Source organism: Castor canadensis, chromosome 15 (assembly GCF_047511655.1).
Source record: "Castor canadensis chromosome 15, mCasCan1.hap1v2, whole genome shotgun sequence".
NCBI classification, from domain to species: domain Eukaryota; kingdom Metazoa; phylum Chordata; class Mammalia; order Rodentia; family Castoridae; genus Castor; species Castor canadensis.
Genome location: NC_133400.1, coordinates 31600298 through 31626261, shown reverse-complemented (window position 1 = coordinate 31626261; position 25964 = coordinate 31600298). Strand labels below are relative to the sequence as shown.

The 25964-nt window shown below is 40.8% G+C and overlaps 1 protein-coding gene and 1 non-coding gene across 3 annotated transcripts in view; one reads left to right on the top strand and one right to left on the bottom strand.

The window, feature by feature from the left end:
* Fto (FTO alpha-ketoglutarate dependent dioxygenase) overlaps window positions 1-25964 on the top strand; it is a 391597-nt gene that overhangs the window by 67700 nt on the left and 297933 nt on the right. The gene's annotated exons all lie outside the window — the stretch shown is intronic.
* LOC141417625 (U6 spliceosomal RNA) lies at window positions 2132-2238 on the bottom strand. Its single transcript, XR_012442277.1, has one exon. It is a non-coding gene; the product is annotated as a U6 spliceosomal RNA (small nuclear RNA).

Here is a 25964-nt window from a genome sequence, read left to right as displayed (position 1 = left end):
ATTGTGAAATAATTAAATGAAAATAATTAACATACCCATCATCTACATATTTAACATTTCTTTGTGGTTAGACCATATGAAACCTGCTCTTACTAATTTTGAAATATACATTATTATGGAAAATAGCCAACATGCTGTGCAATTGAGCACTAGAATTTATTCCTCCTGTCTAACTAAACTTAATAACCTTTGGCCACCATTTTTACTTTCTCTGTTTATTCCTCCAATCTCTCAGATTCTGATAACTACCATTTTACTGTCTCCTTCTGTGGGTTTGACTCTTAGATTCCACTGGTAAGTGAGATCAGGCAGTATTTGTCTTTCTTTGCCTATTTTATTTTAATTAACATGGTGTCTTCCAGATTCATGAATGTTGTCACAAGTGATACTATTTACATCTCTTAAAGGGTAAATAGTACTCAGTTGTATAACATACCACATTTTCTTTAGACAAGTTATAGTTTCATAAGAGATACAGAAACCATATCAACTAACTTTCTCTATTGCTATATTGAAATCTACTGATTTATTTTACAATTTGAATCTCTTCCCCATGCATGACTTTATAAAATCATGTTTTGGTCATTTGGAAAATTATCAGCTACTTAGTTATGCAGGTCTTCCAAATGCTGATACATTTTCTTACACATTATAAAAAAGAGTCAGACTCATTAAATTCTCTAAGTATTGTGGGCTGCCAAGCTCAAGATGGCAAATAGAAATTTTCTAAATGTCTGATTGTTCCTTGTAACCTTCAATTTTATCATTGGCAGCAAACATGCTCATTGTTTCAGTTTTTGAGAACATGTCTGCTAAATATCCAAGTCCGATTAACTGGCAAATTGCTAATTAGACATTTTTCCGTGTAAAAATGGGGCCAATTCAGCTCACAGCTCAAATCACACAAATGCTTTTCCTTAAAACATCAGTGGTACTTTGTTATTTATCAGAAGTGCTTTATGTATGTTGACTATTTTTTTTTACATAGGTTAATAAAACACAAGATATTTAAAGTTAGATGTTTAATAAAGTTAATATGCTTTTCTGCTTCATCAAAGACATAAGTAAAACTTATTTTCCTTTTCTTATTGGAATGCCTTGGAAGCAATACATTGACTACTATGTTTTTGGGATCTCTTTCTTAGCATGGTGATTGAAGTTAATACTAATGTATATTTCAGGGGTTAGGGATGAACCTGTGCTTATCATGCTTCAAGACCCCAGGTTCAGTCTCCAGCACTAATCTCTCTCTCTTTCTCTTTTTATATATGTTGCTTAAAGAGGGTTTTTTTTTTTTTTTTTTTTTTTGTTATAGGGTCTCACTGTGTAGCCTAGGCTGGCCTTGAATTGAGCCTTCCAGGTGCTATGATTACAGGCCAGTGTGCCACTATGCTTAGTTAAAAGTAGGTTTTAAATGTTCACCACGGGGCTGGGTGTAGTGGTACACATGCCCCCAGCTACACTGAAGGCATAGGCAAGAGGATTAAGGTCTGAGGTTGACTCGTGGTAAAAAGCAAGAGACCCTATCTAAAAAATAAGTAAAGCCTAAAAGGGCTGGGGACGTGGCTCAAGAGGTACAGTACCTGCCTAGTAAGCTTGAGGTCCTTAGTTCAAACCCTAGTTCTGCCAAAAAAAAAAGAAAATGTTTTCAGCACACATATGAGGTGTTAGGTATGTAATTACCTTGACTTAATCATTCTGAAATGTGTGTAGCACATCATACCCCATAAATATATGCAATTACTGTTCATTAATGATAATAATAAGATTAAAAATACAGTGTTTGCTAGTATAGTTTGGTGCCTCTGGCCTGATATGTGCCAGAACACCTGGAATTTTACTGACCATTATTTTTTAACTATTAGTAGAAATGTCAAAAGAGTAAAAAAAGCAAATCACAATATTATGAAAATCACATTGACCATGTTAGATCCTTTGCCAAACCCCTACACTAGTTCAATAAGAAAGATTTGAATAGGTAAAAATTCAGAGTGGTATAATAAGAGTTTCAGTGCTTATTTCTTCAAGAATAATTTCCCCTTTGCCCAGGAACTTAGTGTAAGTGAAGCAATCTAGGGGAGAAATTTTCTTTCATATTCTGGGGCTTGATATTTTTTTTTTTTGAGTTTAAGAAACACAGGGAGGCTTCACGAATTTGTGTGTCATCCTTGTGCAGGGGCTATGCTAATCTTCTCTGTATTGTTCCAATTTTAGTATATGTGCTGCCGAATCGAGCACTTAAATTTTTTTAACCTGTCTTTGGTGATAATGTTTATCTTAGATAAATATGGTTGTGTTTTGTTGTTGTTGTCAGAAAAATAATGAATGGCAAGTGTTGCTGAGATCATTTGTTTGTGAGATGACTGACCCTGACATGGGACTAGCTATTGAGGACATTTGTCAGGAAAGCCTTCTCCAAAAAAGGACCTATTTTGGGCAATATGCACAAATTCTTTCAGCCATTGAGTCTCCTTGACAAGCATTTAGTTGTTTTATTTGTTTGTTTCTTGCTTATTTATTTATATCTTGCAATCTTTCTGCTTATTGAATCGCTGTCAGATCTCCACGTTGCTGCATCCCTTCACTGGTGTGAACAGAGCCCAGACTTGAGGCAGCAATTAACTGATCATGTAATAGAAGAATCCCAATTTTCCAGTTTCTTTTTTTAACTTCTTGGGTGGTTGGAGCACATTATTGAAACAATTATTACATTTACTCAAGAGTTTGTCCTTTCTATTTAAAAAAAAAATTCTAGCCATGTGCCTTATGGTGAAGAGGAGGGGATTATGTAACCAGAGTCTCCTCCGAACTCGTCTATTGTTCAAGAACACTGATCCCTTTTTGTTTCGGCTTGGCACACAGAATTGCTTTTAATTTAACAGTCCAGCTCCTTTAATAGATCAGTTCTCTTTTGTGATTTGAAATTTGGTATGTTCCCAGTTTACTCTCTAAGCATGGGCTTCTTTGGAGAAATTGGGGTGGGGGCGTCAAAGAGACTTAGTAATTTTGGGTATGACTTATAGTTGTATCCGAAACCTCTTATTCACTGGCATTCATCAGGGAAAGTAGCTGATTTTTGTAAATGCCTGCTTTGTGTCAGATGTTTTATATATCTTCATAGTGACTTTTTTTTTAACTCCCTCCCCCCCCCCCGTAGTGACTTTTTGATGCAGGGAATTTTCTCCATTTCTATCAGTACTACTATAGGACAAGTTATACTTATCTCTTACTTGAGATTTGGAACCCCCAATTTGTTTCCCCTGCTTTAACTTTTCATACCCCCTTCCCTCTCATAATCCATTCAGTTGGATTCATATTTAAAAAATATAGGTCAAATTGTATCACCTCCCTGCTTAAGGCCCTTCAATGACTGCATTATACAGAATGAGGTCTTTCTGCTGTGGCCAATAAGCCCCATACATGTGGCTTCTCCCATCTTTGAGAGCCCACCTGCCATCCCTCACTGTGTTTTAGACTCACCAGCTTGTATACTGTCCCTGGAAGCTCCCCAGAGTTGGTTCTTCCTCAGGGCCTTTTGTCCCTCTGTTCTTCCTGCTTGGAACACTCCTTCCCTAGATCTTTACTCTGGTCTGGCTTCTTGTGATTTGGGCTTTACCTAAATTGACAACTGCTCAGTGTGCTTCCCTGCCAGCCAAGCTGTATTACATCCTTAGATTCTATTTTCATTAAATCACTTGATGCAGTGCAGAGTGAGGTCTGCTGTTAGATTGCCTAGATTTCAATTATGGCCCTACTATTTACTGACTGTGTGGCTTGGCACGAGTTACTTAACCATTCAGGGCTATAGTTTTTTTTTTTTTTCTGTATGAAATGGATATAATATTATATACCTCCAGTGGGAGAATTAAATTCTTATAATCTCTTATAGTGGTTTCTGACATATTGTACATGACCAAGAACTGTTAGCTATTATTATTATAGCACAATTAACATTAGTTAAATCCATTTTGTATTTTATTGACTATTGATTTAGCTGCTTTTCTATCTTTTCCCTCTATAACATAACTTTATGAGGAAAAGAACCTTATTTGCCCCATTTACATCTGTACCCTCTAGTAAAACAGTGCTTGGAATATAATGTATAGTCCCTAGATCTTTGTTGATTATTAAAATAGGAAGTATCATTGTTTCCATTTTACAAATTGAGCAATCAGGGCTCAGAGAGGAAAGTAATTTACCTAAGGTTACATAGCTACTTATTGATAGTAGTCCAGAGATTAAGACAGAATCCACATTCCAAAGTTCGTGTCCTTTCCATTATGCCTTCCATATACTTTCTAGTATGTAAGTGGCTATTTCTTTACTTCAGATTCTGTCATTTTTGGCCTATGATTTTTGGTTGCCTTCTTATGTAAATTCCAACATGACTCATGAACTGGAAACAGCCATTTGTGTAGCTATGAGAGTAAAGACCTGTAGTTAGGCCTAGAGATAAGTTAGGAGAATGAGCACCTCTATCAAATTTCAAGTTTGAAATGAAAGTTACCCTGACTCTTTGCCATGGGGATATTAAGGTAGTGACCTTGGGGTTGGAGTGCTTGAGGAGAGTCAGATGCTTTGACTTGGGAATGGACTTCATGAACTTCTTCTGTTCTTCTGTTGTCTTCTCTTATGGTAGAGGCAGAAGCTAAAAATCTGAGATGTTGGCTCCTGCAGTCTGTGGAATACAGTAGTCTTGAATCTGCCTTGTCGCTGATAGCACACGATTATGGAGAATTCAATGATTTGTTCTTTTAAGTGGCTTTTTTCCCCCCCTTCATACGTGAATGTAGCACAGAAGGAAAAAAATATAGTCTTCATAGATTGACCCATCAGAGTTAGCATTTCTGCTGTGCCACTTTTGTGGGTTTTTTTGTTGTCAGTGTTGTGCTGGGGATGGAACCCAGGGTCTTGTGCATGCTAGGCAAGTGCTTTACACTGAGCTATACCTCCAGATCCTTGCTGTACCACTTCTTAGCTATGTCTTGGCACATTCCTTACCTTCTCTAAACTCCAGTTGCCTTGTTTATGTAATGGGAATTCGTATGGCAATTAAGAGAGCACTTGTTGGAAGTGCCTTGTATATTGTCCCTAGTTTGACACTTGTGAGAGTCTGATGAATATTGTGGAACCTCGCCTCAGAAAAGTATCCATATACCAAAAACTTCGTATTTGCTTTCATGAGGTTCGTGGAGCCTCTGAAACCCAGCTTAAGAATTTGTACCAGACAAGGTCCTTAGGCAGAAGTCTGGATTTTGTTTTGCTTTTTCTTTCTTAGGACCTAGGCAGAGCTTGGCTTCCTGCAGTATCTTAATAATGTATATTAAATGATGGAATTTAATTTGTATATTCTTTCACTGCTTTGAGGTGGACATTTAGTTTCCTTTGTCCATGGCACCACCAGCTTCCTATCCCACTCTGGGTATGCCAATAGTTATTACTCTGGCACAGATATCAGAGACTATAGTTTAGCTTTAGGTGAACTGTAGAGGTGGATTCATGAAATGCTTGGAAAATGTTTTCAGTTTATAATAATGTGTAAATGTCAAGAGCCAACTGTTGAAGAATGGCACCTTGAAGTAAATGCAGCCATTTTCAAGCTGAATAACACTCATTACTCTGTGTAATAAACTTATTTATTTATGAGTGTTTATTCCCTTTTCCATCCTAACAAAATATAAATTCCACAACGACAGGAATCTTGTCTGACTTATTCAGTTCAATCCTAGAGCCTTGTGCATTGTAGGTATTGTAATAAATTTTGGTTGAATGAATGAATGAATGAATGAATGAGTGGGGGAGTATCATGGCAGTTCTAATAGCATCAGAGGCATTGGGATTTTACCTATCTTTATCAGTAATTTAACAAATATAATTGAACTTACTGTACATCATATAATATGCCAGGCACAGAAATGAGTTAGATATGGTGCCCAGCTATAGGGAGTTAAAGTCTACATAGAAAAAACAACAAAATTAGGAGGAGAAGACCAAATTGGGCTTGCAGTATTTTTAAGTTTAATTTGAATACATGCTCCATTATTCCCTATGACCTTATCTACTTGCTTTGCTCATTTCAGTGCCTGATTTCTCATGAGATTTGAGTGTAGGTTGTAGGTTCTGTGGACCAATGGCTTCTAAAACTGGTTGGTCATCACTTCATCTTGTGAGTTTTACAAACAACACACATACACAGGCATCCAGACCCTTTTCCTAGGCATTCTGAATCAGGACTGGAGTGGTCTTGGAAGCTATACTGAAAAATGATAACTCAATAAGCATGAACAGCTGGTTCTGAGCATGAGTACTTGGTCTTAGGACCTAGAGTTGATATTTTATATTTATAGCATCTTTCTCAAAGATTTTATGTACATTTAGTATATGGCTCTATTCTAGGAGGCTCTTCAAAGTCAAATAGTATGCTTGCTGTCTCTACACTTGCACTCTGAAAACTCTCTGAAGTTGTGTAGAAAAATGAATCTAAATATTAAACTAATAATACTAAACTGGTAATACTTCCATTTGGTGCGGCTTATATCTTTCCATGTTTATCGGCTGGTAGCACTTTAACTGGATTTAGCATATAAATTGAGTAAAGATTGTTACATGGTGACCTTTAACAGTGAATACTTTTTTCATGGAACAAAAGAGATGGATCGTGCTTTTCCAGGATTTTTTTTCCCTTGAGTTGGAGGAAGGATAACCAGGCATCTATCAGCAGACCTGCAAATAGGTAAGTTGTCAAGGTGTTAGTAGTGATAGGCTCCTTTGGGTGGAACTCAGGGCATCCTACCAGCAAAAAGGGGACCAGACTTCAGTGATTTCACATTTGAGCTTTACTTACTATAATTGCTGAAGTGCTAAATTGGGTGTGACAAATCTAACAGGTAATTGGAGGTTTCATTACCAGTCATTGATTAGATAAATGATGATTTTGAAGCTAAACTAATGAAAAAAATTAGACTATATTTGGAGTTAGAATTCACATATTATAGATATGTTGACTTATATCCAAACCATGTCAAGGTGGTATAGTGTATGTGGGGTATGAAGGTGGGTAGAAGTGGCAAGGGATTATGATTCAGTAGAAATTATAAAAAAGGCTCAGATTGTAAAGCAAAGCTTTTTTCTTATATAGGTGGTAAGTAGTAAGTAGCCTTTGACAACACTCAGCTCTAAATGGATTGTGTTAGAACTAAGTTTTTGACATATCAGCTTGAATATGACTTGTTTTACAAGTGTGAGACCAGTTTCAGTAGTTCTTTCATTAGTAACTTGATTGGTTTAATTAAAATATTTTTAAAAGTCATATTGAAACACAGTAAAATCTAAGATCACATAAGTCCCCAGACTTATGGATCACTGGACTGAGTGTTAGTGCATTTGAGAGGGATTTTTGTTTCCTTGGTTCACTACTGAATCTCATTAGTTAGATGATGGCTTTCTCAAAGTAGACACAAAAAAATTCTTGAATGAAGGAATAAAGGAAGATATGCTTGGTCTCTGCTTTCGTGGAGCTTGCATTCTACTGGGAGAGACAGACAAATAGTAAGGATAGGTCAGTAAACAAAATATATGACAGTTCACCACTGGGGTGAGGGTGCTGCTTTTGTTAGGATGGTATGGGAATGAATACATGAGAAAGAGAAAGTTGTGCAAAGCTGGGGGAAGTATTATTTGAGGAACAGAAAGGAGGCCTGCATGACTTGAGATGGGCAAATGAGAGAGAGTCTTGCTATAATTAGGAAGAACAGTCATGATGAAGAGTGTGGATTTTGTTCTGTGTGCAGTGGGAGCTCATTAAGAAGGCAAAGGTGTTTAAGCAAGGGAGCACTGTGATTCGATCTGCTTTTTTAAAGATGTTGCTCTGATTTCTGTGGAAAATGACTATAGATAGGGGAAAAGAGGAAGACCTTGCAGTGTTGTAGGCCAGAGTAATGATGACTTGCCCCAAGAGGATAGCAGTGAAGATGGGGAGAAGTGGATTGATTTGGAGTGCATTTTGAAGCACAGAAAATTGTTTGGTGGTCTCAGGGAGTTGCATGAGAAAGTTGATTTATATGTGCACACACACATACAGTCTTTTTTCATGATAGGCCTTCTTTAGAAGTGTTTGTTGGATCATGGGATTATTGGCCATAAATGAAAACCTACTTGTTTTGAACTATGGGGAATAGTAGGAGTGGAGAAAGCAAGCTATGTGTGTGTTCAGAGTTGTGCTCTGCTATGGTTCTGTGGTTCCAGGCATTTTTGACAGCTGAATTCAACACACACTGTGTATCTTTTGGCAGATCAGAGCATACTGAAAATAAAATCAGAAAATTCAACTCTGGCTCCTGAATGAAATATGATTTAGAAGAGATTATTTCAAATCTAGTTTACAAGATAATTTGCTTTCTTACAAATACAAACATCAGTTATGTATTTAGAATGTCTGAATTATTATTCTAAATTCCTTTTGACTGCTATGAATTCAGTGATACATTTGGATAGTCTCTGTCACTCTGAAGTTTTAATAGGTAACAGTCAGGAACAGAGTAGCAGAACATAATATGAGCAAACTGAAATGCTAATAGCTGGTCCTCTGAAGCCATTAACTTTCAGTGGGTTATTCTTGACTTTCTGTTGGGACATTAGGATGGCAGAGAGCTAAACATGATGAATGCTGGTCCTGTAGAAATGTTGTTCTTGTAAAGATCCCAATTTTATTTCTAGGGCAGCAGCATTTACTTTTCATCCTATATGTGTTAGTGGGAGAGTTTGCTATCTACACCATAATCCTATGGGCCAAACAGAGAATCAGGTGAAAATGGCTCTAATGTTGGGAGAGTAACACAAGACAACTGATCCCTCTTCCTGAAAAATGCAACTAATATCTGCTAGCTTACTTTGATTTTGGTAGTCCTAAAACCATTCTGGAAGGGACTCTAGAAAGAAGTTACTTACTGCCACTTATTTTATAGATAAGGAAGGAGATAAGGATTTGCCTAACATTAGACACTAAGCATAAATGTACCTCTTGACTCAAGTTAAACTGGCTAACTAGAATAAAATATTAAAAAATTCTTTTGTGTTAGCTTTCAGAAGAATTGTTGCCAGTGGGATAAACCTGATTGCTCATTTCAAGCTAACTCACATATAGTTGCATCAAATTAAATTTGAGACCTAACACTGAGCCAGGTGTTGTGATACACATCTAATCCCAGCACTCTGGAGGTGGAGGCAAGAGAATCTCAACTGAATTCAGGGCCATCTTGTTTCAGGATAGCCTGAATCACATAACAAGACCCTCTGTCAAAAAACCCCCAAAAATAAAACAGAAAGAAAGATGGAGAGAGAGAACATTGAAAAGAGAGGAGGCTGACATTGATATTACTAAGAATGGATGAAACTAATATTATGTTGACAAATGATTTTTTTTCTAAATTTTCAGGTATTTACCCTCAATTTTATTTCCTCTGCAAGTGTGGTATATTTAACCAGCCATACAAATACCTTTCATTTTAGATTGCATAGTGCATCCTAGAAGACTAGATGAGTCAAATGAAACTGTGGTTAAATCAGGCCAGTAAATAAATGAGAGGCAAATGAGTCTGGGCTCCATGAGAGTGGTGAACATCCAGACCAGTCACTGACACTTGATTGAATCATGTACTCTGCTGTTTTATGGAAAAACAAATCTATGTGATTGGTTTACTCTAGGACTGGTCCCTTATCTTCCTGTCCTTGTTCAATCTTCTTCCTTCACTTAATTGTCATTGTGGGCAATTCAGAAATGCTATGCTTTATTTTTATTAGCATATATTAGTTGTATAGGGGGTTTCATTGATATTTTCATACATGTATACATATACTCTGATCAAATTCTCCCCCTGTAAACCTCCCCTTCATCTCTCCTCTCCTCTTACAACAGTTCAACAGGATTCATTGTTTATTTTCATACATATGTGTTAAGTACTTCCACTGTATTCACCCCTACTTTCACCTTCTCCTTTCATTCTTTCCCTTCCTGCTAATACTCACCCACTAATACAGGGCCTGTTTAGCATTCCTGTCATTCATTTTCAAAGACTTAGATTCTACATATGAGAGAGAACATTCACTATTTGTCTTTCTCAGTCTGGCTTGTTTCACTTAATGTGGTGATCTCTAGTTCCATCTATTTTCTGACAGGTCACATAATTTCATTCTTCTATATGACTGAGTAATACTCCACATTTTCTTTATTCATTCATTGCTTGAAGGACACCTAAGCTGGTTCTATATTTTACCTGTTTTTTTTTCTTTTATTATTCATATGTGCATACAAGGCTTGGGTCATTTCTCCCCCCTGCCCCCACCCCCTCCCTTACCACCCACTCCGTCCCCTTCCTCTCCCCCCACCCCCTCAATACCCAGCAGAAACCATTTTGCCCTTATTTCTAATTTTGTTGTAGAGAGAGTATAAGCCATAATAGGAAGGAACAAGGGTTTTTGCTGGTTGAGATAAGGATAGCTATACAGGGCATTGACTCACATTGATTTTCTGTGCGTGTGTGTTACCTTCTAGGTTAATTCTTTTTGATCTAACCTTTTCTCTAGTTCCTGGTCCCCTTTTCCTATTGGCCTCAGTTGCTTTTAAGGTATCTGCTTTAGTTTCTCTGCGTTAAGGGCAACAAATGCTAGCTAATTTTTTAGGTGTCTTACCTATCCTCACCCCTCCCTTGTGTGCTCTCGCTTTTATCATGTGCTCAAAGTCCAATCCCATTGTTGTGTTTGCCCTTGATCTAATGTCCACATAGGAGGGAGAACATATGATTTTTGGTCTTTTGGGCCAGGCTAACCTCACTCAGAATGATGTTCTCCAATTCCATCCATTTACCAGCGAATGATAACATTTCGTTCTTCTTCATGGCTGCATAAAATTCCATTGTGTATAGATACCACATTTTCTTAATCCATTCGTCGGTGGTGGGGTATCTTGGCTGTTTCCATAACTTGGCTATTGTGAATAGTGCCGCAATAAACATGGGTGTGCAGGTGCCTCTGGAGTAACCTGTGTCACAGTCTTTTGGGTATATCCCCAAGAGTGATATTGCTGGATCAAATGGTAGATCAATGTCCAGCTTTTTAAGTAGCCTCCAAATTTTTTCCAGAGTGGTTGTACTAGTTTACATTCCCACCAACAGTGTATGAGGGTTCCTTTTTCCCTGCATCCTCGCCAACACCTGTTGTTTGTGGTGTTGCTGATGATGGCTATTCTAACAGGGGTGAGGTGGAATCTTAAGTGTGGTTTTAATTTTCATTTCCTTTATTGCTAGAGATGGTGAGCATTTTTTCATGTGTTTTTTGGCCATTTGAATTTCTTCTTTTGAGAAAGTTCTGTTTAGTTCAGTTGCCCATTTCTTTATTGGTTCATTAGTTTTGGGAGAATTTAGTTTTTTAAGTTCCCTATATATTCTGGTTATCAGTCCTTTGTCTGATGTACAGTTGGCAAATATTTTCTCCCACTCTGTGGGTGTTCCCTTCAGTTTAGAGACCATTTCTTTTGATGAGCAGAAGCTTTTTAGCTTTATGAGGTCCCATTTATCTATGCTATCTCTTAGTTGCTGTGTTGCTGGGGTTTCGTTGAGAAAGTTCTTACCTATACCTACTAACTCCAGAGTATTTCCTATTCTTTCCTGTATCAACTTTAGAGTTTGTGGTCTGATATTAAGATCCTTGATCCATTTTGAGTTAATATTGTATATTTTACCTGTTTTGAATAATGGTAATACCATGCTTTGTTTATTGAAGTGTGTTTCCTGACTGCTGTTAGGTTCGCCAAGAAGTGGCAAAATAGGCCACATTTATTTCCCATCAAGTGATGTTCTTTTGGCATTTATACACTATGTGCCCTATAAGAATAGAAATACAGATTCCTGAGTTCAGTAAATGATATGGTGGGTCTTCTTCAGAGTCAAGTCATAACCAAAGTTTATAAATTCTTTCTTCTTCATCTTTGCTCTCTTTCACCTTAACTTCTCTTCCCTACCTTTGGCTATGCTGCTGCTATTCAACATCTGATAAAAACTGACCTTATTCACGTTCACGTTTGTATCTCCATAATCCTATCTTTTGGAATATAGTTGATATGGCATTTCTTCTTTTTTACTTCCACCTGTATTGGGTTTCTTTGGTCTTAAGAGAGCAGCCACCTCCAGGCGTATAGGAATATATGTTCCTTAGACAATGTGCAAATACATTATATTTTCTCACTCAAGCATACTGTATAAGTAATAAGAACCAGGTGTTTGAATAAATTAATCACATGCCAAATTTCACTTTGGAAATTAAATATTTTAGTTTAAGATTGTACTACATTTGTAAAGTTAAAATATGCTGCAAAGTGATTGTGTTGCAGTAGTTTAAAATCAGTTTTAGCTGTGCAACTTGAAATTATTCATTATTACCTATCAGAATACGCACATTAACATACCTACAGGCATAAAGACAGTTTCTGAAGCAATGGTTTCATGTACCAAATTTCAGCCTGGATTGAATTTTATGGATAAGAGATACCCTGGAAATGGAACCATTGGCATAGCATTGAGTATAATATAACTACCAGGCAGAGCTGTAATGAACTGCAACATGAGCTCATATCTGCAAAATATGCAGAGAACACAGGCAAAAGCATTTTTTCCCTCATGAACTGGGTTGTTTTCCAAAAGCAACAACTACTACTTGTATTTTCAGAAAGCTGTCATGGAGCTGTAAGACTCTGTGGTTTAGTCTTAATGTGAGTGAGATTCCTCTGTACCCTCAGCCTAGAAAACCTTTGCAGTTCTCTTGGATATTGATAGAAGTTTCCTAACTTTGAAGTTAAGAGAAGATTCTCATTTATCACTAGGCAATTGTGAACCTTTTTTTCTGCTCTGATTCCGTGATGCCAAAAAATCATACACGGTTGTGTATGTGGCCTCAGACACTTAAGATTCTCTAGTTTGGAAGTCATGTCAGCTGCATGTGAGTGTTTTTGGTATCCTACCCCTCCCTCCCCACCCCACCCCACCAAGTTCCTGAACTTTTAAATTTCTTCAGATTTTTCCATTTTCTTTCTTTCCTTCATAATACTCTTAAGTACTGTTCAGAAAACTTTTTTTAAGTTGTGGCAAAATATACATAAAATTTACCACCATAGCCATTTTTAAGCATACCGTTCAGGAGCATTAAGTACATTCATATTGTGTAACTATCACCACTGTTCATTCCAGAACTTTTTTGAATTAACAATTTTAATATAATCATTAACACATATTAATTATACAAATTGATGGGATTCCCTTATATTTCCATCCATCTATACATTGGGCATTAATCCTGTTCATCCAGTAGTCTTCTACCCTTGATCCTCCTCCCCCTCGGTGCCTTTTCTGAAACTCTCTCTTAATTTCTTTTTTTTTTTTTTTTTTTTTGGTGTCTTTAGCTCTTTATTTTTTTTATTTTTTTTTTTTTGAACATTTTTTTCCCTTTATTATTCATATATGCATACAAGGCTTGGGTCATTTCTCCCCCTGCCCCCACCCCCTCACTTACCAACCACTCTGCCCCCTCCCTCTCCCCCCAACCCCCTCAATACCCAGCAGAAACTATTTTGCCCTTATCTCTAATTTTGTTGAAGAGAGAGTATAAGCAATAATAGGAAGGAACAAGGTTTTTGCTGGTTGAGATAAGGATAGCGATACAGGGAGTTGACTCACATTAATTTCCTGTGCATGTGTGTTAGCTTCTAGGTTAATTCTTTTTTTTTTTTTTTTCCATTTTTCTTTTATTATTCATATGTGCATACAAGGCTTGGTTTATTTCTCCCCCCTGCCCCCACCCCCTCCCTTACCACCCACTCCACCCCCTCCCGCTCCCCCCCTCAATACCCAGCAGAAACTATTTTGCCCTTATCTCTAATTTTTTTGTAGAGAGAGTATAAGCAATAATAGGAAGGAACAAGGGTTTTTGCTGGTTGAGATAAGGATAGCTATACAGGGCATTGACTCACATTGATTTCCTGTGCATGGGTGTTACCTTCTAGGTTAATTCTTTTTAATCTAACCTTTTCTCTAGTTCCTGGTCCCCTTTTCCTATTGGCCTCAGTTGCTTTAAGGTATCTGCTTTAGTTTCTCTGCATTAAGGGCAACAAATGCTAGCTAGTTTTTTAGGTGTCTTACCTATCCTCACCCCTCCCTTGTGTGCTCTCGCTTTTATCATGTGCTCATAGTCCAATCCCCTTGTTGTGTTTGCCCTTGATCTAATGTCCACATATGAGGGAGAACATACGATTTTTGGTCTTTTGAGCCAGGCTAACCTCACTCAGAATGATGTTCTCCAATTCCATCCATTTACCAGCGAATGATAACATTTCGTTCTTCTTCATGGCTGCATAAAATTCCATTGTGTATAGATACCACATTTTCTTAATCCATTCGTCAGTGGTGGGGCATCTTGGCTGTTTCCATAACTTGGCTATTGTGAATAGTGCCGCAATAAACATGGATGTGCAGGTGCCTCTGGAGTAACAGTCTTTTGGGTATATCCCCAAGAGTGGTATTGCTGGATCAAATGGTAGATCAATGTCCAGCTTTTTAAGTAGCCTCCAAATTTTTTTCCAGAGTGGTTGTACTAGTCTACATTCCCACCAACAGTGTAAGAGGGTTCCTTTTTCCCCGCATCCTCGCCAACACCTGTTGTTGGTGGTGTTGCTGATGATGGCTATTCTAACAGGGGTGAGGTGGAATCTTAGTGTGGTTTTAATTTGCATTTCCTTTATTGCTAGAGATGGTGAGCATTTTTTCATGTGTTTTCTGGCCATTTGAATTTCTTCTTTTGAGAAAGTTCTGTTTAGTTCACATGCCCATTTCTTTATTGGTTCATTAGTTTTGGGAGAATTTAGTTTTTTAAGTTCCCTGTATATTCTGGTTATCAGTCCTTTGTCTGATGTATAGTTGGCAAATATTTTCTCCCACTCTGTGGGTGTTCTCTTCAGTTTAGAGACCATTTCTTTTGATGAACAGAAGCTTTTTAGTTTTATGAGGTCCCATTTATCTATGCTATCTCTTAGTTGCTGTGCTGCTGGGGTTTCATTGAGAAAGTTCTTACCTATACCTACTAACTCCAGAGTATTTCCTACTCTTTCTTGTATCAACTTAAGAGTTTGGGGTCTGATATTAAGATCCTTGATCCATTTTGAGTTAATCTTGGTATAGGGTGATATACATGGATCTAGTTTCAGTTTTTTGCAGACTGCTAACCAGTTTTCCCAGCAGTTTTTGTTGAAGAGGCTGCTATTTCTCCATCGTATATTTTTAGCTCCTTTGTCAAAGATAAGTTGCTTATAGTTGTGTGGCTTCATATCTGGATCCTCTATTCTGTTCCACTGGTCTTCATGTCTGTTTTTGTGCCAGTACCATGCTGTTTTTATTATTATTGCTTTGTAATATAGTTTGAAGTCAGGTATTGTGATACCTCCTGCATTGTTCTTTTGACTGAGTATTGCCTTGGCTATTCGTGGCCTCTTGTGTTTCCATATAAATTTAACAGTATATTTTTCAATCTCTTTGATGAATGTCATTGGAATTTTGATGGGAATTGCATTAAACATGTAGATTACTTTTGGGAGTATAGACATTTTTACTATGTTGATTCTACCAATCCATGAGCATGGGAGATCTCTCCACTTTCTGTAGTCTTCCTCAATCTCTTTCTTCAGAAGTGTATAGTTTTCCTTGTAGAGGTCTTTCACATCTTTTGTTAGGTTTACACCTAGGTATTTGATTTTTTTTGAGGCTATTGTAAATGGAACTGTTTTCATACATTCTTTTTCCGTTTGCTCATTGTTAGTGTATAGAAATGCTAATGATTTTTCTATGTTGATTTTATATCCTGCTACCTTGCTATAGCTATTGATGATGTCTAGAAGCTTCTGAGTAGAGTTTTTTGGGTCTTTAAGGTATAGGATCATGTCGTCTGCAAATAGGGATATTTTGACAGTTTCTTTACCTATTTGTATTCCTTTTATTCCTTCTTCTTGCCTAATTGCTCTGGCTAGGAATTCCAGTACTATGTTGAATAGGAGTGGAGATAGTGGGCATCCTTGTCTGGTTCCTGATTTTAGAGGGAATGGTTTTAATTTTTCTCCGTTAAGTATAATGCTGGCTGTAGGTTTGTCATATATAGCTTTTATAATGTTGAGGAACTTTCCTTCTATTCCTAGTTTTCTTAGAGCTTTTATCATGAAATGATGTTGGATCTTATCAAAGGCTTTTTCTGCATCTATTGAGATGATCAAGTGGTTTTTGTCTTTGCTTCTGTTAATGTGGTTTATTACGTTTATTGATTTTCGTATGTTGAACCACCCCTGCATCCCTGGGATGAAGCCTACCTGGTCGTGGTGAATAATCTTTTTGATGTGTTGCTGAATTCGATTTGCCATTATTTTGTTGAGGATTTTTGCATCAATGTTCATTAAGGAGATTGGCCTATAGTTCTCCTTTTTGGAGGTGTCTTTGCCTGGTTTTGGGATAAGTGTAATAGTGGCTTCATAAAATGTGTTTGGCAGTTTTCCTTCCCTTTCTATTTCATGGAACAGTTTAAGGAGGGTTGGTATCAGTTCTTCTTTAAAGGTCTGATAGAATTCAGCAGAGAATCCATCAGGTCCTGGACTTTTCTTTTTGGGGAGACTCTTGATTGCTGCTTCAATTTCATTTTGTGTTATAGGCCTATTCAGGTGATTAATTTCCTCTTGGTTCAGTTTTGGATGATCATATGTATCTAGAAATCTGTCCATTTCTTTTAGATTTTCAAATTTATTTGAATATAGGTTCTCAAAGTAGTCTCTGATGATTTCCTGGACTTCCATGGTGTTTGTTGTTATCTCCCCTTTTGCATTCCTGATTCTACTAATTTGGGTTTTTTCTCTCCTCATTTTAGTCAGGTTTGCCAGGGGTCTATCGATCTTGTTTATTTTTTCAAAGAACCAACTTTTTGTTTCATTAATTCTTTGTATGGTTTTTTTGGTTTCTATTTCGTTGATTTCAGCTCTTATTTTTATTATTTCTCTCCTTCTATTTGTTTTGGGATTTGCTTGTTCTTGTTTTTCTAGGAGTTTGAGATGTATCATTAGGTCATTGATTTGGGATCTTTCAATCTTTTTAATATATGCACTCATGGCTATAAACTTTCCTCTCAAGACTGCCTTAGCTGTGTCCCATAGGTTCCGGTAGGTTGTGTTTTCATTTTCATTGACTTCTAGGAACTTTTTAATTTCCTCTTTTATTGCATCGATGATCCATTCTTCATTAAGTAATGAGTTATTTAGTTTCCAGCTGTTTGCATGTTTTTTGTCTTTACTTTTGTTGTTGAGTTCTACTTTTACTGCATTGTGGTCAGATAGCATGCATGGTATTATTTCTATTTTCTTATATTTGCTGAGGCTTGCTTTGTGCCCTAGGATATGATCTATTTTGGAGAAGGTTCCATGGGCTGCTGAGAAGAATGTATATTGTGTAGAGGTTGGATGAAATGTTCTGTAGACATCTACTAGGTCCACTTGATCTATTGCATATTTTAGATCTTGGATTTCTTTATTGAGTTTTTGTTTGGATGACCTATCTATTGATGATAATGGGGTGTTAAAGTCTCCCACAACCACTATGTTGGCGTTTATGTATGTTTCTAGTCTTCTACCCTTGATCCTCCTCCCCCTCGGTGCCTTTTCTGAAAAGGGCGTTTATGTATATTTCTAGTCTTCTACCCTTGATCCTCCTCCCCCTCGGTGCCTTTTCTGAAACTCTCTCTTAATTTCTTTCTTCCTCCCTCTTCCTATAGTTCTTCATCTCTAGTGACCACTGTTTTATTTAGTACTTCCAGAACCTTTTCATCATCCTGTACTGAAACTTTCTAACCAATAAACATATATTATCTCCCCATTATCACCTCCTGAAAGTCCCTCTAACTTCCATTATACTTCTCTGTTTCTTTAGTTGTGCTATTCTAGGTACCTCATTTAAGTAGAGTCATTGTAGTATTTGTCTGTTTCTTCCTGGCTTATTTCACTTAACATAGTTTCTCCTAGATTCATCATGTTGGAGCATATATAAGAATTTTCTTTTTAAAGCAGAATAATACTTCATGGTATGTACATATTATACTTTCTTCATCCACTGATGTATACTTGGGTTACTTCCACCTTTTGGCTATTGTGAATATTGCTACTATGAACATGGGTATACAAACACTTCTTTGAGTCCTTATTTTTTACTTATTTTGGATATACACTCAGACATAGACTTGCTGTTTTTAAGTTTTTAAGAAATGGCCAGAATGTTTTCCCTAGAGGCAGCACCATTTTACATTCTCACCAACAGTGTACAGAGATTCCAATTTCTCCACATACCTACCAACAGTTGTTATATTCTGTTTTGTTTTTGGTGCTAGTCATCCTGGTGAGTAAAAAGTGATATGTGCTTTTGGCTGCAGACTTTTCATTTCTCAACTCAGGGCTTGCCCTGGAAAGCCCTCCATGAATGATTTATATCCCGTGTTTTAAGTTAGATGCTGTGGAACTGTTACAGGAGTTTGGGAATAAATCAGGACCAGGAAGAACCAAATGGCACTCGGAGGCTTGAAGAAACAGAGGTTTTATTCATGGTGGTGGGCTCAGCGGAGTATTCTCCAGAGGTCTGAGCCCTGAGCACACATGTCACAGGGATTATATCACTTCTGCATACGCGGCCAAGTAGCTGGTTTCCATATATGTGACCAAGTAGCTGGTTTCCTCATATGTCACTTCCATATATGTGACAGCAAGAGGCAGGAAACTTTGGCATGCATGCGAAAACAGGTTATAGTGTTGGAGAAGAAGCAGGAAGGTTTTAGCAGAAAATCCCAGATCAGCCATGTTGCCCATTACATTCCCCTCTTTGATGACCGAAAGACTCCTAGAAGGCATCATCACCTGTGATTGTTCCCAGGGGCCTGTAAAGGGGGAGGAGCATTTGGAGTTTGATCTTGACTATCTGAGCTGAGATAAACCTAGTGAGTGCATTTATAATACATGGACTGAAGGCCACAGAAACAAGGAGAATTAGGAGCTGGCCAATGAACAGGGCAAACCAAGGAAATCACTGTGATAAGGAGTCCCACCATGTGGCTTATTGAAGGGCCTCCCAGAGGCGGTCTATTTGCTTTTGGAGCTGGGTCAGTGTTTCCTGCACTACCCAGTATTCATTAGCATAAAAGCGGCACTCCTCTTGGAGGTAGAGGCAGAGTCCTCCCTATGCTGAGATGAGCAAATCAAGGCCTCGCTGGTTTTGAAGTACTACTGAGGCCAGAGAGTCAAGTTGTCACTGCAACACCAGGGCAGATTGGGTGAGGGTGGTGAAGGCCTCAGTGAGCTGTTTAGCTAGCCCTTGATATTGAACCTGTGATGCCCCTAGCCCTGTGGCACCCAGGGCTGCTCCTGATGTGGCCAGCAAACCCGCTACGAAGGGCACAGCTACCACCTGGGATCACTGCTGGCATTTCAGGGGCTTCCATACAAGAGGGGCATAGCTTCCAGTAAGAATAGCAAGGTCAGGTATGAGGTTAACAACAAAGCAGGATTAGTTATCAGGGGTTGTGCAGGTATAAACCCCCTCATTACAGGCCATATGTGTGCTGCTGCGTGTGCAAATTCAGCCAGAAATTTTAATGGGAAAGGAAGAGTTCCTATATAGAGACACCAGTGGCAGAAGGGGTAGGTCCGCCCTTTTTCCTGAGGACTGAACAAAAGGTTGGTTGAGAATGACTCCTGTGTACTGAATGGGTCCTGGCTTCATGCATATCCAGCAGTTGGATGCCAGGGAGGAGTCTGAATGGTTGAGGCCTGGTAAGAGGCATTAATTACCTCCATAAGCTGGGCTACAGAATCCTGTAGGGTATAGGCTGGGTATCCCAGAAGGGACCAAGGGGAGGAGCCCTCGAGAGGATATAACAGGAGTTGGAGTGAACACAGACTTAATCAGGAACTTGGCCATGGGGTCTGTACAAGAGGAAGGTACATCCCCAACAGGGGGTTAACTCTGTTTGTCCATAGGGTGATATTTGGTTGTTGGATGGTGAGGCTGACGGGGAAACAGTGACCATGAGAGCAGTTTACATGATCGTAGTTGGTTTGGGTCAGAGAAATCAGGATGTCACTGGAGCTTGAGGCTCCAGGTGCATGACGTTTTCCCATCAGGGGAGGTAGCTACCCATGACTCACAACCCCACTCCTTTGAGCAGAACTGGGGACAGGTAGTTGGTGTTCGGGGAGTGGGCCCCCCACAGATATAGATGTCAGCTGTGAGGGGGAGGTCAGCAGGTTTGCCATGGTATTGTCATCACTTATGGGCTTCTGGGGAGGAGTTGAAAACTTGATATCCATCGAAGTGGAGTTTAACCTGAGGGGTGCTCCCGTCCCAGATGGTAGATGCTAAGAGGAAGCCTGGGGTTAGGGTGAGGGGTATGAGTTGGAAGGTCCATTGCCCCCCTATAATCAGACAGGGATCCCCTGTTGCTAGACAGGATAAATTCAGGATCAGGTAAGAGGTTAGTACCACCATAGGGCCCAGGGTGGAGAGATTGAGGTGGGTCATTGCAGAAAGCACTTGGCAGCTAACAGCCTGGCAATAATAAGCAGGTAGCAACAGGCGAGCGTCAAGCAGGAATCCTAATCCCAGTCTGCCAGGGACACAGTCATCAGTCCTATAGTTTAGGAGGATTGTCAGCAGGCAGACTCTGGCCAGGAACAGCGGCTGACACATGAAGTTTTCCTCAAGTTTTCACCGTGTGTAGGCAAGTCAGCTTCCAGGGGTGACTGGAGCAGGGCTGGAGACCCTCAGTGGCTAAGCATTTGGGCTGTCTGGAGGCTGGGAGTTTTGCTGGGGAGTGATGTCCCGATGCAGCCAGAGATGAAGATGTTGGCTGGGGTCTGGCCTGCAGGTCCACCTCTCAGTTGACTGCATCTCAGGGTCAAAGGCCCTCTTTACTCTGGACTGGTAGACCCAGGGAAAAATACCTGCAACTTTGACCGCAATAGGAATGGTTAATATTACCATGTGTGGCCCTGTCTGCTGAGGTTTGAGAGGTTCCTTTTACCAGTCCTTTACCCATACAGAGTCCCTTGCCTGGAAGGGGTGGACAGGAGTTGGTGTTATCTCTATTGTATATATCTGTAGGTCTCTTAAGAATGGTCCCTAAGGCTTGGAGTTGTTTAACAATGGTCTTATCCCATATCTGATGTAGGTCAGCTTGGAAACTACCGAGCCAAGGGGGTGGCCTGCCATACATTAGCTCAAATGGGGAAAGCCTGAGTCTTCCTGGCATGCAGCAAGTGCGCAGGAGGACCAAGGGTAGAAGGTTCAGCCAGGGGAGGTGGGTCTCTTGTCTGAATTTAGCTAGAGCCCCCTTTGGGGTGCTGTTCATTTGCTCTACTTTTCCTGAAGCTCTGTGGCCTGTAAGCTGTATGGAGTTTCCAGGATATGCCAAGGGCTTGGGTCATGGTCTGAGTGACCTCTGCTACAAAAGCTGGTCAGTTGTTGCTGTGAATGGTTAGGGGAAGTCCAAACCAAGGAATGACTTCCCGTGAAAGGGCTTTTGCTACTTCCCGACTCTGCAGTGTTTGGGATGGGAACATCTTGACCCATTCAGAATAAGTACAGACTATGACCAGCAGGTATCCTCTGGATACCTTGTATTCTTGTATCCTCTGGCGGGTGAGATATCAGTGAAGTTTCCAGGTTCTCAAGCAAAAAATGGGGAGCAGTTCCCACTCTTTGAACTCCAGGTGGGGGTTGGGGTACAGACGTGGCATTATTCTTGGCATAGGTGATGCATTGCTCGCTGATGGGCAGAGTGCTGGCAGGTGACTGATACTGAAGTCCTATTTGAGAAGACTTTCTAGGGCGATTTTTCCCAAGTGGGTAACTTGGTGATATTTTGAAACCAGTCACCTTCCCAGTGTGGCTGGAATGAAAACCCAGTTGTCTGGGAGTGTCCACCAGCCGCTTTTAAGTTGGTTGGCCCTCTCCTGTTTGGCCCATTTTATTTCCTTTTTTGTATAGTTCAGACGGAGCTCCCCTGAAATTGCAACCGTAGCTAGGGAACAATTTTTGTATTCCTCCGTTTCTGCCATTTTAGCAGCCTCATCCGCCAATCAGTTTTCTCAGGTCGCTGGGTCATTTCTTTTCTGGTGTCTCCTGCAATACAGCACAGCAACCTCTTTCAGAAGCCAAATAGCCTTAAGGAGGTATAGAATCTCCTCCTTATTTTTGATAGTTTTTCCCGCAGCTGTGAGTAGGCCTCTCTCCTTATAGATTGCCCCATGAATATGTACTGTGGTGAAGGTGTACCGTGAGTCAGTGTAGATGTTGGTATGTTTTCCCTGACCTAGCGTTAAGGCTTAGATCAGAGTGTAGAGCTTGGCCTGCTGATCTGACCATCCTGGTAGGAGAGCATTGGCCTCCAGTATTTTGGTTTCCGTGGTCACTGTGTAGCCTGCTCTCAAGTGCCCCCTTGGATGAAGCTGTTGCCATCACAGAACACTATTAGGTCAGGTCCTGGTATGGTGTTCTCTCGCAGATTGGGGCGGCAGGAATAGACCTCATCTGTGACCTCAGCGTAGTCATGATTGGATTCCCCACCTTCCTAGGGAAGGAAGGTAGCTGGATTGAGCGACCGGACTGTTTCCAGTGTTATTCTGGGATTCTCATACAGGAGACCTTTGTACTGCACCAGGTGGGAATTGGTGAGGTATCGTTGCCCATGGCTGTTCATGAGAGACACCACTGCTTGAGGGACCTTAACATGGAGTTCCTGTCCCAAGGAGAGTTTATCTGCTTCCTTTATGAGGAGGACAGTTGCCGCCAGAGCCCGGAGGACAGATAGGCTCTCGGTCTCTGCCAGAGACCCGCTGTCTGGGTAAGGATGCCTGGGGCAATCTTGTCTTTCTCATGGATGAACAGTTTAAAAGGTTTTTCCACATCTGGGAGCCCCAGGGTGGGTGCCTGTCTGAGGGCTGTTTTAATATTCTGGAAGGCTTGTTCTGCCTCATCAGTCCATTTCAGGGGATTCTGTCAGGAGGTGACACAGTGGCCTGGCCATTGCAGAAAACCCTGGTATCCAGATTCAACAGAAGCCTGTGGCCCCCAGAAACTCCCTCAGAGTGTGCCTCGTCTTAGGCTGGGGCAAGGAAGTGATTACCTGTCTTCTTTTTGGACTGAGGGGCCTTCGTCCATGTGACAGGTGGAATCCTAGGTATCACACCTGTTGTTGGCAGATTTGAGCTTTCTTCCAAGAAACTCGGTAACCTGAGTTGGACAGGAGTTGAAGGAGTGTTCTGGTCCCGTGGAGGCAATGCTCTTGACTGTTGCTTGCCAAGAGGAGGTCATCCACATATTGGAGTAGGGTACATTGCGTCATCTCTCACAGGAAGCCAGCAAAGTTAGCAGCCAAGCCTTCTCCAAACAGGGTTGGGGAGTTTTTGAATCCCTGGGGAAGACGATTCCAGGTCAGCTGCATCTGATGTTCTGTTTCTGGGTCAGCCCACTCAAAGGCAAAGAGAGGTTGGCTCTGTGGGGCCAGATGGAGGCAGAAGAATGCGTCCTTCAGGTCCAGGCAGGTGAACCAGCAAGATAAGCTTGGGATCTGCCCCAGGAGTGTATATAGGTTTGGGACCATCGGTGGAGAGAGACAGTGACCCTGTTGATAGCTTGGAGGTCCTGGACTGGCCTATATCCCCCATCTGGCTTCTTTACTGGCAGAAGTGGCGTGTTCCAGGGTGATTGACATTCCATTAGGATGCCTGCCTCTTTAAGTCGGGTCAGATATGTTTGGATCCCAATGCAGGCCTTTAGTGAAACTGGGTATTGTCTTTGCCTCTGCGGGGAGGCCCCCAGCATCAGGTCCATGATGATGGCTTATGTGCTAGTCCTGGGGGGTTGTCCTCAGCCCAAACAAGGGGAAAGTCTTTGCAGAGCTGTAGAGGTTTGAGGCTTTTGTCCTTGGTGCAGTACAGCCTCCATCCCTCCTCCCTCAGTGTTATAACAGCCATAAAGATAAAATCCCTTTTTGCTGAGCCAGGATTAATCTCTAGGGTGGCATGGCCCGTCGTGTTGAAGGTGACTTGGGCCCCCAACTTGGAAAGAATGTCCTGCTCCAAGAGGGGAATGGGGCAGTCAGGCATGTGCAGGATCTCATGATGGACCTTGTGGCCCCCAATTTTACAGAGACATGATTGGCAGAAGGGTTGTTTAGTGGCCCATGTCCCCATTGCCCTGAGGATAGTAGCCATCTTGCCAGAGAATGGAGCTATAGGGGGTGGTGATGACTAAATGCACCAGTATCTATCATGAAGGTCACAGGTTGGCCTTGTACTTGGATTCTGACCGTGGGCTCGTGGGGGCTGAGGGGAAAGGAGCCCAGTCTTTCTCAGTCTGAATCTTCATCGGTCCTATGCGATCTTCAGCTCATGGTTCTTTTCTATATTTGGCAGGCTTCTTTTTCCCTCCCTGGTTGGGGTGTTCATTTTTCTAATGTTCCTTTTCTTGCAGTAGGCACATTGATCCTTGTTGAGGGGGTGCTGAGGTCTTTCCCCCTTAGGATCCCTATTTGGCTGCTTCCACGGGTTAGGACACTGGGTGGTCGTTACACCCCTGTCTTGGAGGGTGGCTGCCAAGATGCTGGCTTGGGGGTTTGCCTTCTCCTTTATCCTTTTATTGGCCTTCTTTTCTGAGATCGCTTCCTGATTGTTGTAAACTTTGTCTGCTATTTCAGGGAGATGTGAAATGTTTATCTCTGCAAACGCTTTCGGTTTCTGAAGTTTCTTCCTGATGTCTGGGCATGCCTGTGCGATGAAGGATGTGTTAACCATCTTTTGACTGTCTGGGGCCTCAGGATCGAAAGGGGCGTAGATCCGATAGGCCTTGCAAAGTCTCTCATAAAAGTCACCCGGGGACTCCTTGGGTCCTTGTGAAACAGATGATACTTTGGTCATGTTTATCGGCTTTCTTGCTTTTGCCTGAATCCCTTGTAGAAGGAAGGGCCCTTTGATATCGACATATGTGTCCTCTTCCTTCTTCAGTGGTAAAGTCCTATGCTGTTTGTTCCTCCAGAACTGCGGTCCATACCCATGTGGCAGGGTCTGCCACTCCCACTGGGACATTTCTAAGTATTGATGTGTTCCCGCCAGGATGTGTCTTTTCTCTTCCATGTTGAAGAAAGTTTGAAGGAACTGTTGGCAGTCTTCCCAGGTTGGGTTGTGGGTTTGGATGGGGGATTCTACTAGGTCTATCATTGCCTGAGGTTTTTCCAAATAAGGGAGGTTATTGTGTTTCCAGTTGTAGAGGTCTGTGGTGGTGAAGTGTTGGTAATACATTGTGGATTGGCCTGACTGGAGGGACCTGTCTTCACCCCTCCCGGGGTTGGGGAGCGGATTCCTTAGTTTCTTGGGGCATTTGCAGGGCAGTAGGCCAGCAGGGGCGCAGCTGACCAGCAGGTTCGGGAGAGAGAGGGTCAGGCAATACTGGCTCAGGAGGGGCTGGTGATGCCAGTTCTGGGGAGACTGATGGGGGTGGTGTATCTAAGGCTGGCGGAACTGATAGAGCTGGGGAGGCTGGACTTGTAGGCTCCTGGTACTGTGGTGGAAGAGGCTCATCTTCTGGGTCTCCTTGAAGGATTTTCTTTCTCAGGTGTTGTCTTCTGATTCTGAATTTTGGCCATGAGGACCCCAGCTTGTCCCTGCCTGTTTTTAGTGAATTGCACCCAATGGGTAGAGTCTGGGTGACTTCAAGCCAGGAATCAATGTACAGGAACTGGTCTGGGTGTCCAGCTTTCCCAGTGACTGCCTTCCAAACTTGCCAGATGGTGAGCACATCTAAAGTCTCTTCAGGGGGCCAGCTGATGCCAAACAACAGCCATTCTACTTCACAGAGAGT